Source organism: Homarus americanus, unplaced genomic scaffold, assembly GCF_018991925.1.
Source record: "Homarus americanus isolate GMGI-L3 unplaced genomic scaffold, GMGI_Hamer_2.0 scaffold15169, whole genome shotgun sequence".
In the NCBI taxonomy this organism is placed as follows: Eukaryota; Metazoa; Arthropoda; class Malacostraca; order Decapoda; family Nephropidae; genus Homarus; species Homarus americanus.
The window spans coordinates 450,001-463,938 of NW_024714712.1; the positions used below are offsets into that span (position 1 = coordinate 450,001).

Sequence of the window (13,938 nt, forward strand, 5' to 3'; positions counted from 1 at the left end):
GTTTCTAATGGCAGAGGCGAAAGGAAGCACATGGCGGTGCTGGTAGAGTTGGCGAGGTGCTGATGGTGGTGGAGAGGTGCTGATGATGGTGAAGAGGTGCTGATGGTGGTGGCGAGGTGTTGATGATGGTGGCGAGGTGCTGATGATGATGGAGAGGTGTTGATGATGGTGGAGAGGTGTTGATGGTGGTGGCGAGGTGCTGATGGTGGTGGAGAGGTGCGATGACCAGGAGAGCGATGATGGTGGCGAGGTGCTGATGATGCAGGAGAGGTGCTGATGATGGTGGAGAGGAAGATGATGGTGAGAGGTGTTGGATGATGGTGGCGAGGTGCTGATGCAGGAAAAGAGAAAGTTGATGATGATGTAGTGGCGAGAAAGCGATGATGGTGAGAGGTGTTGATGATGGTGGAGGTGTTGATGATGGTGGCGAGGTGCTGATGGTGGTGGTGAGGTGTTGATGATGGTGGCGAGGTGTGCTGATGGTGGTGGTGGTGAGGTGTTGATGATGGTAGAGGTGTTGATGGTGGTGGAGGGTGCTGATGGTGGTGGAGAGGTAAGCGATGATGGTGGGAGAGGTGCTGATGGTGGTGAGGTGCTGATGGTGGTGGCAGGTGTTGATGATGGTGGTGAGGTGCTGATGGTGGTGGTGAGGTGTTGATGATGGTGGTGGAGGTGCTGATGGTGGTGGTGAGGTGTTGATGATGGTATGAGGTGCTGATGGTGGTGAGGTGCTGATGATGGTGGTGGTGAGGTGTTGAAGGATGGTGGTGGAGGTGTTGAGCAGGTGAGAGGTGTTGACAGGTGGAGAGGAAATATTGATGGTGAGAGGTGTTGATGGTGGTGGCGAGGTGCTGATGGTGGTGGTGAGGTTGATGATGGTGGCGAGTAGTTGATGGTGGTGGTGAGGTGTTGATGATGGTGGCGAGGTGCTGATGGTGGTGTGAGGTGTTGATGATGGTGGTGAGGTGTTGATGGTAGGAGAGGTGCTGATGGTGGTGGAGAGGTGCTGATGGTGGTGGAGAGGTGTTGATGATGGTGGAGAGGTGTTGATGGTGGCGAGGTGCTGATGGTGGTAGGAGGTGTTGATGATGGTGGCGAGGTGTTGATGATGGTGGCGGAGGTGCTGATGATGGTGGAGAGGTGTTGATGATGGTGGAGAGGTGTTGATGGTGGTGGAGAGGTGCTGATGATGGTGGAGAGGTGCTAATGGTGGTGGAGAGGTATTGATGGATGGTAGAGAGGTGCTGATGATGGTGGAGAGGTGCTGATGATGGTGGCGAGGTGCTGATGATGGTGGGAGAGGTGTTGATGATGCAGGAGAGGTGCTGGACATGGTGGTGGAGAAAAGGATGGTGGTGGAGAGGTGCTGTTGGAGTGCAGGGTGGGCGGGAGGTGCTGATGGTGGTGGGGAGAGGTGCTGATGGTGGTGGAGAGGCTGATGGTGGTGGAGAGGTGTTGATGATGGTGGAGAGGGGGCGATTCTCTGTTTACTTGATTCAAGGCTCAGTAACAAGTGGTGATGAACATAAGATGAAGAAGGTAGGAAAGGGAGATGGCACACACACACACACACACACACACACACACACACCCACACACACACACACACACACACACACACACACACACACACACACACACACACACACACACACACACACACACACACACACACATACGCCACATGATACATACCTGCCACCCTCTTACAACCACCCCCCTGACTTAAATGCAAATTATATACTCATGAGAAATAACACGAAATCTAAACTATCCCTTCACACTATTCCCTGGGATAGAGCGAGAGGATACGTGAAAAAATAGACAAATTCTAGGGAAACTGCATTCGTCCGTTCGTCGCTAGCCTAACGTTCTGCTGCCTTTAATCGGGAATTATTGATTTTGTGAACATTACCTACTCAACCTCAGGCAGTACCAGGTGTAATGTTACTCTGTGCTGGGTGTGTGGACTAGGTGTGTGTGAGTATGTTTAGTAGTAGAGATTGGGTGTGTGGGGCGGAGGGGTGTAGAGGCAGGGGAGGGAGGGGGGAGTAGAGTGTGTGTGGGGAGGGAGGGGAGGAGTGTGTGTGTGGAGGAGGGGGAGAGAGGGGGGAGGGAGGGGGGAGAGTGTGTGTGGGAGGGAGGGGGGAGAGAGGTGTGTGTGGAGGGAGGGGAGAGAGTGTGTGTGTGAAGGAGGGGGGGAGAGTGTGTGTGTGGAGGGGGAGTAGATTGGGGGGGAGGGGGGGGAGGAGTGTGTGTGTGGAGGGGAGAGAGTGTGTGTGTGTGGGGAGGGGGAGAGAGGCAGGGGAGGGGGAGTAGTGTGTGTGGAGGGGAGGGAGTAGGAGGGGGGGGAGGGGAGAGAGGTGTGGGGAGGGGAGGGGAGGGGAGGTGTGTGGGAGGGAGGGAGGGGGGAGAGAGGTGGAGAGGGAGTAGGGAGGGGGTGGGGGGAGGGGGGAGAGAGTGTGTGTGGGAGGGGAGGGGGAGGGAGGAGGGAGGGAGGGAGGGGAGAGTGTGTGTGTGGAGGGGGGGAGAGTAAAAAGGGAAGTGAGGGGAGTAGAGTGTGTGTGGAAGTGAGGGGAGAGAGAGGTGTGTGTGTGGAGGGAGGGGAGAGAGAGTGGGGTGGAGGGGGAGAGAGGTGTGTGTGTGTGGGAGGGGGAGTAGAGTGTGTGTGTGTGTGTGGGAGGAGGGGGAGAGAGAGTGGGTGTGGAGGGGGAGAGAGTGTGTGTGTGTGTGGAGGGACGGGAGGAGGAGGAGAGAGGTGTGTGTGGAGGGAGGGGGAGAGAGTGTGTGTGTGTGGAGGGGAGAGGTGTGTGGAGGGGAGTAGGTGTGTGTGTGGAGGGGAGAGGTGTGTGGAGGGGAGTAGGGAGGTGTGTGTGTGTGGGGGAGGGAGGGGGAGAGAGGGGTGGGGAGGGGGAGAGGTGTGTGGGAGGGGGGGAGTAGAGAGGTGTGTGTGTGTGTGGGGAGGGGAGGGGGGAGTAGGGGAGATTGGGGGGGAGGGGGGAGTAGAGTGTAAGGGAGGGGGGAGAGAGTGTGTGTGGGAGGGGGGGAGAGAGGGGGTGTGTGGGAGGGGGGAGAGAGGTGTGTGAGGGAAGAGAGTGTGGGGAGGGGGGAGAGAGTATGTGTGTGGAGGGGAGAGATTGTGTGTGTGTGTGTGTGTGGGAGGGAGGGGGGAGAGAGGGGTGGGGAGGGGGGGAGAGAGTGTGTGTGTGTGGAGGGGAGTAGAGTGTGTGTGTGTGAGGGGGAGTAGGGAGGTGGGGAGGGGGAGTAGAGGTGTGTGTGGAGGGGAGTAGAGGTGTGTGGTGTGTGTGTGTGTGGAGGGAGGGGGGAGTAGAGTGTGTGTGTGGAGGGAGAAAGTAGAGTGTGTGTGTGGAGGGGGAGTAGAGTGTGTGTGTGTGTGGAGAGGTGAGTAGAGTGCGTGCAGAGGGGGAATAGTGTGTGCATATGAGTGTTTGTGGATTGAGTGCAAGCATTAACATGTTAATGTTTGGGGTAATTGTGAGCATGGGCGTATGTGAACCTAGTTTACGGAGTATGTGCAGAGTGGGATGGAGTGTGTGTGTGTGTGTCTGAGTTATAAGCGTGAGTTCGACCCTGGGAGTAAATGTGGCGAATTGTGGTGTAATGGTCAGCATGATCGCCGCACAAGCGAGTGGTTCCGGGGTCGTTTCCCAGGCAGGGTGAAATTATGGGCAAGTTTCTTTACGCCATTTGACTCTGTCTACCAAGCAGTAATTGGGAACCTGGATGTTGATCGATTTGCAGATCGTATTCCAAGTTAATGGGTAGCCAGTGCAGCTGGCGAGTTGTCCGGTCTTCTAGGACTGTTCCTTGACACTGCGTGTGCAGGAACGCAAGAGCGGAGAGGGTGACCATACAGGATCTGGGCAGGGGAGCGCCCTGTGTGGGTGGGAGTATTACGTAACTCCAGGAGTCCTTTGTCAAACACCTCACAGTCTATGTTGCCTGAAGGGGCCACCTTGAGGATGAGGTGCTTGACTGTCTTGACTGCAGCCTCAGCATGGCCGTTTGACTGTGGGTAGTGGGGTGTTGACACGATGTGGCGGACTCCCCAACGCTCCAGGAATCCTGTGAAGTCCCGGCTGGTGAACTGTGGCCCACCGTCCGTCTGCAGACGTACGGGGACGCCCAGGTCACGAAAGAGGTGCCGGAAGTGGCGAATGGTGGCCGCGGACGTCGTGTCCGAGCCACAGATTACCACCACAAGCCAGCCAGAGAGTCGGTCGGCGACAACTAAGAAATGTTTCCCAGCTGTGCTGAAGAAATCAGCCGACACGGACTCGAAGGGCCTGGTGGGTTCGTCGTCGCACAAGAGGGGCTCCTGCTGTTGACTGGGCTGCATGATCTGGCACGGCTCACAGGCACGGACCGTATTGACGATATCCGTGTCAATGCCGGGCCAGTACACAGCCTGCCTTGCGCGGCACTTGGTGGCCTCTGCTCCACGATGGCTGTCGTGTAAACGGGCCAGAACGCGACGACGGAGAGCTGCAGGGACGACCACACGGGCACCGTACAGGATGAGGTCCCCATCTGCGTAGAGGTCCTCACGTATCTTCCAATACGGGCGGAGGGCGTTGTGGAGGTCAAAACGGTCGCGAGGGAACCCAGTCCTCACACTCTCCAAGAGCTGAGTGTAGGAGGGGTCGTTGCGTGCCGCGGTCCGTAGTTCCTCAAGGGCCAGATCGCTGTCGGGTGGCGACACTGAGGCCTGGGTGCTGGCGAGGGACTGTACGGCCTGCAAAGTGACGATGTTGCTGATGGAGAAACCGGCCTCGGTGCTGAGCATCTCGTCTTCAGGTGTAGGGCGGCTGACTGGGGAGCGGGAGAGGGCATCCAGGATGCAAAACTCCTTACCTGCGCTCCAAGCCACGGTGAAGACGAAGGCCAAAATCTTCTCCTTCAGGCGCTGGAGGCGGGGATTCTCGATGGCGTCCAGCGAATAGTGATTAAGAATGGGGACCAAGGGCCTGTGGTCTGTGATGAGGTCGAAGTGCTGTAGGCCAATCAAGTAAAATTTGCACTTCGATAAGGCCCATACCACTGCCAGCAGCTCCAGCTCGATGGTAGCGTAGCGAGACTCAGCATCGGTGAGGAAGCGAGAGCCACACTGTACGAGCCGGTACTTTCCTCCACCGTGATCCTGGAGAAGGGCGTAACCAACCCCGTACAGGCGTGAGGTGTCTGTCTGGAGGACGGTGGGGAGCGCTGGGTCAAAAGTAGCGAGGATAGGTGGACTTGACAGGGCCTCCTTCACCTTATGAAAGGCGAGGTCGTGGTCAGGGGTCCACGTAAAAGTCCTCTTGGGGCTCATCAGGGGGCGGAGAGGCCCGGCAGCGGCGGAGACGTCAGGAGAAAATTCTGTCAGCTGGTTCACCAGGCCCATGAAAGACCTGAGATCCGTAAGGTTGGCAGGTTTTGCAAAGCCCTTTATGGCGCTAACTTTCTCCAGGTCTGCAGCAATGCCATCCCTTGAGAGTCGGTAGCCGCAGAAAGACACTGCAGGTGCGGCCAAGACGAACTTCTCGGCGTTCAGAGTGATGCCGTGCGTCCTACACCTGGTCAGTACCTCGTCGATGCGGCGAAGATGCGTCAGGTAGTCCTCATCGTAGAGGAGGACGTCATCCACTACCTTCACGCAGTTGGTCACGCCTTGAAGTGCCATGTCACCACGGAGACAGAAGGCGTCCCCCTTAGCAACGAATCCCATAGGGCCACGGCAGTAGCAGAAGCGTCCGTAAGGCGTGATGAAAGTGGTCAGTGGCTGATCCTCCTTCTTCAGTAGGATCTGCCAGTAACCACAGAGGGCGTCCATTGTCGAGAAGTGCCGTACCTTCGGGTCCACACTCTGTATAGCTGCAAAAGGTGTGGGTGAAGGGTGGGCAGGACGGGACACCTGGCTGTTAAGCTTAGACAAGTCGGTAGTAATCCACACTCCACTGTTAGTCTTAGCCACAGCGACTAGAGGGTGGCACCAAGGGGACGGGTCGTCACCAACGGGTACGATGACACCCTGGGCCACCATGGAATCCAGTTCCTTCTTGACTGAATCCCTGAAGGCAAGAGGGATCAACCGGGGAGTGTGTATGGCAAACGGCTGTGCATCTTCCCGCAGGTGTATCGTCATAGGTGGACCCGCCATAGCCTTCGGTGGCGTGGTCCGTAGGGCCTCCTTCGTCACCAGCACATCCGAGTACTCCTTCAGGAAGTAGGCCCTTGCGGCTGAAGGAGACGTCTCGCTGTGAAGAGGAAGCAGCCGTGACTTGGGTGGAGGCGGGGCGGGAGTGGACGCGGGTTCTGGGCAGCTCTGTGCGGCAGTGCCAGGCGCGTCGCTCGTTGACTCACGCACCCTGCTGGCGGTGTACCGAGCAGCTGGGATCTGCTCGGGAAAGTCTCTGGGCACCACGCCTAACTCCTTGCAGTGCTCCCACGACAAAAAGGGTGTAGCAAGAGTAGGCTGCACGTCGATCCATCCGTGACACGACCTGTCGCCGTAAGTGATCTCCGCTTGAAAGGAGCCCACAGCGTCCGGCATCTGGGAACCGTCCGCATTGTAGTACTGCAGCTGCGGCGGTGGTCCCAGGCCGCGTTTGCTGAGGCCCAGTTTCTGGAGGTGCTTCAGGCCTATCACCGTAGTATCAGTGCCGGTGTCCGGTATCACCTCGATGTGACCCGACACATCACAGTGTGTGACGGCGACGCGGATGGTAGGGGAAGGGGTAGCCCTGGGGCGTGTGGTCGAGTCCACCCTTCTGATATGACTCAGCTGCTGCTTGGGGCTGCGTGGGCCATCTGAAGGGGGCTGCGTGCGAACCACCCCAAGAGAAGTGCACTGCTTTCCTCCTCGTCTCGGGCTTTTGGGCTTGGGTTGGTGGCAGCACTTGTCGTGGTGTCCATAGTGGCCTCGTGCAGGGCACCTGTCTGTGTTAGACCAGTGGCCCTTACGGTCACATCCACGACACAGTGCGTCGGTGGCCGGGCATGTCTTAGGGCCATGCTGCTTTCCACAGCTGCCACAGGAAGCACTAGGCGGAGGCGTGGAAGAACGTGCGGCAGCCTTCACGTTGTTGGCCGCCTTCTTACCCTTCTAGTACTGTGAGATAGCTCTCACAGCAGGTGGGGCCCGTAAGGCAGAGGTGGTGGACTTGGTGGCCTCGTATGACCGACATTCAGTCACTACCACCTGGAGTGTGGAGGAAGCGTCCAGGGGGATGAGTCGCTGCACCAACTCTTCTTGCCTGACACCTGCCAAGATCCCGTGCTTGATCCAGACTTCCTCACATTCCCGCCTGTGCGCCTTGCAGACGTCGATCTCCTCTGACAAACTCTTCAAACGTACAAAAAAGTCGTCAAAGGATTCATTCTCCGCCTGCTTGCAGCTGGTGAAGGCGCGGCGACGCAAGGCCTCGTTGTTCCGACCTTTAACGTGCTCCTGTAAAAGGTCGAGCACATCCGTCACTGAAGATGTAGAATCGGGAGGCACTTGCAACGTGTGCTCCAAAACTCTCTGGGTCTCCAGCGACAAACACATCCGCAGTTGGATGAGCTGTTTGTTTGGAGGCATGCTGTCAAGGTCCACCATCGTGGAGTAATCTGTCCACCGCCGCCTCCACTCATGAAAAAGCTGAAACGTGACATCTGGTGAGAGGGCGGGTGGGGGTTGAACAGATGCCTTGGGAGCTGTTGGAGTAGCAAGAGTACCTGGAGGATGCTGGTGTGGTGGAGGAGGGAGGGTACTGGCGGCTTGGTGCGCGAAACCTGTGAGGGAGGGAGGGTGGGTTAGCGCCAGGGTCGCCAATAGTGCATCAAAACGCGACTTTTCCTCCTCTCTTCGTGTCTCCTCCCTCTGAAGTTCCATCTCTCTGCGTCGCTTGTCCCTGTCGTCCATCCACCTCAGAATTGTGGCAATGTCCGTCGCTGGAGGTGGAGGATGAGAGTCTGCGCCCGGTGGAGGGGATGGTGGTGGGGAGTCGTGTCTCCCATCTTGACATTGTCCCTTCTTACCGCCCATCTTAGTATGCTTCAACTACGCTGTTTAGTATATAAAGTGGCGCCTCATCAGCTCGAACCACATATATATGACATAAACAGCGCAGAAATAATGCAGAGAGTCCACTGTTCTGTCCGTGTGTGTGTGTGTGTGTGTGTGTGTGTCTCAGAGAGCAGAGCGTGGTGGCCACTGCGGAGGCAAGAACGTCAGTGTCTCCCCGGATGTCACACGAGGAGGGTGTCCGCCTGCGTGCTCCGTGGGTTCCACAAAAAAGAGGCCAATGCTCAACTCTCAGCTCTAGACACACTAATACACTGACACTAACACTGCCACCGTCACTAGAACGCACTGTGATGGCGCAACACTGCACGTCGCGGCGAAACACAACGCAACACAACACAACACACTAAGAGTCGACGCCCACATCGCCGGCAGTCGCACATCGCCGGCTAACTGTCCATTGTTCACACACTTGTAAGTCCACAGATCCTACTCACTGCGCCATGAAGGTTCCAAGTGTTCCCTGAAGAAGGCAGTGATGGGTAGGGAAACACCGGGTAACACTGAAGTCCATTTATTAACGGATAGGAGAAATACAAGTGGTGACTTGCGTGTGCCATGCACGGCCCACAGAGTCAGACTGAGACTGCCTTGCCATATGGCAGCCTCGGGACAATGTCGCCACATAACACGTGCAGTGTTGCCACGTAATTATATACATAGATGCTACTCGGCACAGTAGCTTATATACAAGGCTGCTACTCGACACAGTAGCTTAGATACATAACCTACACGGTCCAAGGGCCAATGAGGCGTGAATTTGTTTAAGGTGTAGAAGTTGTCGCCAACAAAACAACCACACCCTGAGTTAACGAGTTGCAGGAACAGTCTGAGAAGACCGGACAACTCGCTAACTGCACTGGCTAACCATTACCCTGGAACACGATCCGCAAATCGATTAACATCCAGGTTCCCAATTACTGCTGGGTAGACGGAGGCAAATGGCTGGGAATCGAACCCGGGTCCACTGGCTTGCGTGGCGAGCATGCTGACCATTACACCATATACATACATACATACATACAATTTACTGTACTGGCATAATTTTAAGTGCTTTTTCTTTTTGTTTCAGGGTAGACCTCAGCGTCAGGACGAAGGATCAGGAGGGAAATCTCAGCCATAATTCGTGCCTATAATGCAACCTGCACCAGATTGATCGCCTCAGCGCAAGGATTGATTTGCCACAGCACCAGACCTGATCAACTGCAGCGCTTAGACTGATCAGCCTAGGCACTTCGACTGGAACACCCGCTGCGCCAGGACTGATCCACTTGCAGCAACAGGAGTGATTAGCTGTATCACCTGAACTGATCAATTGCAGTACCAGGAGTGATCAGGTATACCACCTGAGTTGATCATTAATACCACCACGAGTGACCAGCTGTACCGTTTGAGCTGATCGCTAGCAGCACCAAAGTGCTACACATAGCTCCTCAAGGACTGATGCCAGAAAGTAGCGACGGAGTGACACGCATAAACTGAAGCTAGTGTGTAGAACGAGTGAGTGGTGGTGAGTGGCACCTGTGGAAACGAATGTGTTGAAAAGCGGGAGAAGCTCCATGTCTGTTGTAACGAACCAGAGGAGGTGTGACCGATCCCTTTGGTCCTGTTTTGTAATATGATGCTGTCAGGCTATTAGAATTTTTGGAAGAAAACAGTAATAAAGGAGAATTACAAAAATCAAAAGAGACAGAAAGAGGAGGCAAACCTCTCTTCTCTTTTGTTATCACTGACAGGAGAGAGAGGATAACTAAGAATTATGAATACAGTATTTTGTAAGCAAAATAATGGCTCTTGAAGCTTTTCAGAGAAACTATTGGAACTGTCCGTCTGCACCAGGAGCTACATACACTGAAAGGATGAACTGTGTGTGTGTATTTTTTTTTAAACTAAGTATTTCAGTGTGTGTGTATGTGTATTGAAGTATGTGAACTAGGCCGCACTGGGGAATGATCCCATGTTTCTCTTCCAGGTTACGTGGGCTGGCAACAACGGGGTAGCGAGGTGGCTGTATTCTTTTATTAGTACACAATCCTGCGTTCGGTGTTTACTTATTTCGGTTTTGAGACTTAAAATGGAGCCTATTTTCTGCTTGAGAAGCACCAGTCGATTTGATTCCTTTGTAATGCCTAAAACGAACATTCAGTAAGCTGTAGTTTTTTAGTGCGTAGATGGTTACCATCAACAGTTCAAAATTTACCACGTTATTGTGCTTTATTCACCGTGTAAATCTATAATGAGCAGGCACGAGGAGACCTTCAGAGAGCGGTTGTAGACACTTCTTGTCTAACTAGTCTTAACCATCCATCCACTCGATGATTTGTATTGTTGATATTACCCTCTAGTAAGTACAAATGGCTCACTTCATTCTTAAATTTAGATATAGAAAAGTTGCTTTTGTTGGTACAAGCATCGCTGCACAAACTTTGTGACTTGAAATGTATGCATTAGTGTATTAGCTTTGCCGTGTGGAATGGAGTGCTTTAGAATAGAATATCTGACTAGCTCGTAGCAGCATTACAATGTGTCGCATCTCATGTCTTTCCTCAACTTGTATAGGTACTACATTAATACTAAGATTTGTCAGCTAATGCTCGAAATATCTTTATATAGAATATAAATATAAATTATTCATAATGATGCACGATAATAAGTTATAATAATACCCATTCGAATTGTTTAATACAAAAATTCATACCCTTTCGCTCGGGCTTTCGCTGTCGCCAGAACGATACTCGGCGTCATGTACAGATTAATTGACACTTGTGGAGCCGAGAACAGCTTCGAGTGACTGACTAGTGTGTTGCTTCACTGGTCACTATACTCTACTGTGTACCTTGAAGTGTTGTTTTGTTTTGACTTTTGCGTAGCATCGATTCTTACCCCCAGTGCGGCCGAGGGCAGTAATGGAGTGTACTGTACTACACCATCGCTTAACTATGACTTGTGATTGTGATATTCGGAAGTCTCTGCCAATATATAACTCGGTAATTCCTTGCGTTGTTTCAGTAGTTCGAAATAAACGTTAGAGGAAAAGATGTAGTTTGTATTGGAAGCCATTTTGTATTGTGTATTCTGCAGCTGTATGATAGCCTTTGTATATACGCTTGTATGTAACGAAATCTTGTATTTACTTTGATAAGGAGTTCTGTCATAGGATTATCAGTATTTCGTCTAGCGTCTTTGAATCACCTGCGGGCTCTGGGAGGGTCATAACCGGGGGTTTTAGTCTTGCATTTGGCCAGACCTGCACACAGTTTTGTTTTTTCGATTAACCTCGTCTGTAGAGATTTTCTCAGTTTCTTCATTTTATTTTATTCTCGATGTTTTTTCTTGGATTTATTGTGGAAACTTCAATCGAGTTCTTTAGTTTATCTGCTCTGCTGTAGGTTTTTTTTATATAGTCTACTAATCCCACCTTCAAAAGTCCTCTTGAAGATTTGACCTTACATCTTTACCCAGATAAATTGGCTCAGTCCATTTGTAGGATGACTTCGTAACACTTATGTTTGGTACTCACATTGCACATTGTATCCCTTCATCTCCCTAACCATAATATTTCGCATCACTTAAACTGAACGAATCACCCGCTAAATATTACAGTCAGTCAAAGATGAACCCAGCAGCTTCAGCTTAATATTACAATTATTAACATTATCTTTTTTGTTGACTTTGTGGTCGTGTTTGAAGTGTGATGTAGAAGTCATAATCCTATTTTAATGATAGTATTGTTTATAGTTCTGCCTCAAAGTATCGTGTTGATAAGTAATATTTAGTTAACTGTCTCTTAAAAGCAGAAAAATTTTATAAGTGGCCACAACCAAACGTTTCAATTCCTTTAGACCAGAGGTCACCAAACTACGGCCCGCGGGCCGGATCCCAAGTCCTTCCCCGGCTCGTGGGAGCTCCGCCTACGCTCTGACGTTACCAGAGCTTTCGTTCTGGCTTGCAAGTATTGAACAGAATGATTATGCGGCCCGCGCTCGTCATTCTTTCAGTTATCCGGCCCACTGTGAAAAAAGTTTGGTGACCCCTGCTTTAGACTAAAGACTCAGCCAACAGGATCTCCCCCCTTGCTTAATCAGTAGTGCGTACAGTCAAAGAAAAAAGGCGCTTTACACTTACCGTGCTTAATGTTCTGAAACCTAAGACGAAGAATTTTGGTTCAGACTTGAACCTTAAAGCTTCGTTGTCACTTTACCAAAATTCTTCGTCATTGATTTCGGAACAAAACGCTACGGGGTGTAAGACGGCGACTTTTTTCTGTGAACAAAGATAACTTGTCACTACAAGAAAGTAACAAACATAGTGTTACCCCATCTCTCATAGCCTCGTATTACCACTCATCTCCACTCTGTATAAATACATTTCCCTTTTCACTAATTCCATCAATGTTCATCTTACACCAGATCATTTTGACAATACATATTCAACCTCAGGTGTTAACAGTTGAGGGAAATGTTCCTCGCAGTTTATGCCAATTGCTGTTTTTAGCTTCCTTTATTTGATAAAACATATCTATTGGGGCCGTTTGGTAGCTGCCACCCCTGGAGCCCCTTCTGGTTATTAGACGAAAAAGACTACCTGGTATGTGACTGGAGTGTTGCCATATTGCGTTCCATGTAGGATTCCCTCTGCATGAGTAGTCTGCCTGGCTTAGGCTTGGAGACTTATTTTCATTCACTTACATTGGGAACATCTTTAGAGAGTTTCTGGTTAGATACGTGTGTGTGTTGTTTTATGTTATTAATATGAAATAAATTCTAATTAGTTAAGGATATAACTTATAATTTGATGAATTTAATGATATTAAAAGTGGACCTTTTATATCATTTGAATATCGAGCTGTTGAGAGTCTTTGTCTTACATAAAACGATGCATGCATATTAGCATGAAAAAATCCAGATGTTTTCTTTCTTGATTCTTCGCATTTGAATCCCAAGCAAATACTCCCGATTTAAGCTCAGTTTGACAGTAGAGGGTCGGGCCTTCGCGGGCTCATCAGTGGCTCAGCTTATTCAGTTGCTGTTTTGAAGGAAATACTAAGCTAAGCTGTATTTACATGTGCGCATTTTTGTAGGTTCGACTTCATCGTTCTTCGATCACGGAACCATAAAGTCATAACTGTGACGTCCATAGCATGGAGAATAATAGACTCCTTGATCAGAGAGCAAATAATGCCTTCTCGGGATTTTAGATCCCGCAAAATAACGGAGCAGACCTTGTTTATTGACGTCATATCTCTGATCGAGAATCCACAAGTCACTAATAAGTCTAACCTACACTATCGCCACCTGGATTCTTCCGAACTTGTGTTTACAGTCTTCGAGGGAAGACTCAAGATAGCCCTCGTTTTTGCAAGTCTTTTTATTAATCTTAACATAAAAGAGAGATGTATTAGTCTCGCTCATTCTTGGTGTAAGTTTTGTCATACTTATTTTTACTTCTTTAAGTGTAAGTTCATGCATAAGTCAGTCGAGTAGGCCATATTCTGTAAATATTGTAAAAGTTATTTAATAAAATATCGCTGAAACAAAATCATATTCATTTATGTAATCCTTACTATATATATATATATATATATATATATATATATATATATATATATATATATATATATATATATATATATATATATATATATATATATATATATATATATATATATATATATATATATATATTAACCCCCACTCCCACTTTGTTCCTTCCCTCTATCTTTCGATCTTTCCCTTTTCGTTTTGATGAGAGGAAGAAGAAGAAGAATAATAAGAATAAAAAGGTTTTGATGAGAGGAAGAAGAAGAATAAGGTTTTGATGAGAGGAAGGTTTTAGGGGTAACTATTATATTTCATCATAGAAGACTGTCT

General features: G+C 50.5%; 1 long non-coding RNA gene across 1 annotated transcript in view; it reads left to right on the top strand.

Moving 5' to 3' along the window:
• The window catches only part of LOC121879329, a 17,037-nt gene extending 3,431 nt beyond the window's left edge, over nt 1-13,606 (top strand). Inside the window, exon 2 of the long non-coding RNA XR_006091308.1 lies at nt 9,141-13,606. This is a non-coding gene — a long non-coding RNA (uncharacterized LOC121879329). The remainder of the gene's footprint in view (nt 1-9,140) is intronic.
• The last annotated feature ends 332 nt before the right edge of the window (nt 13,607-13,938 follow it).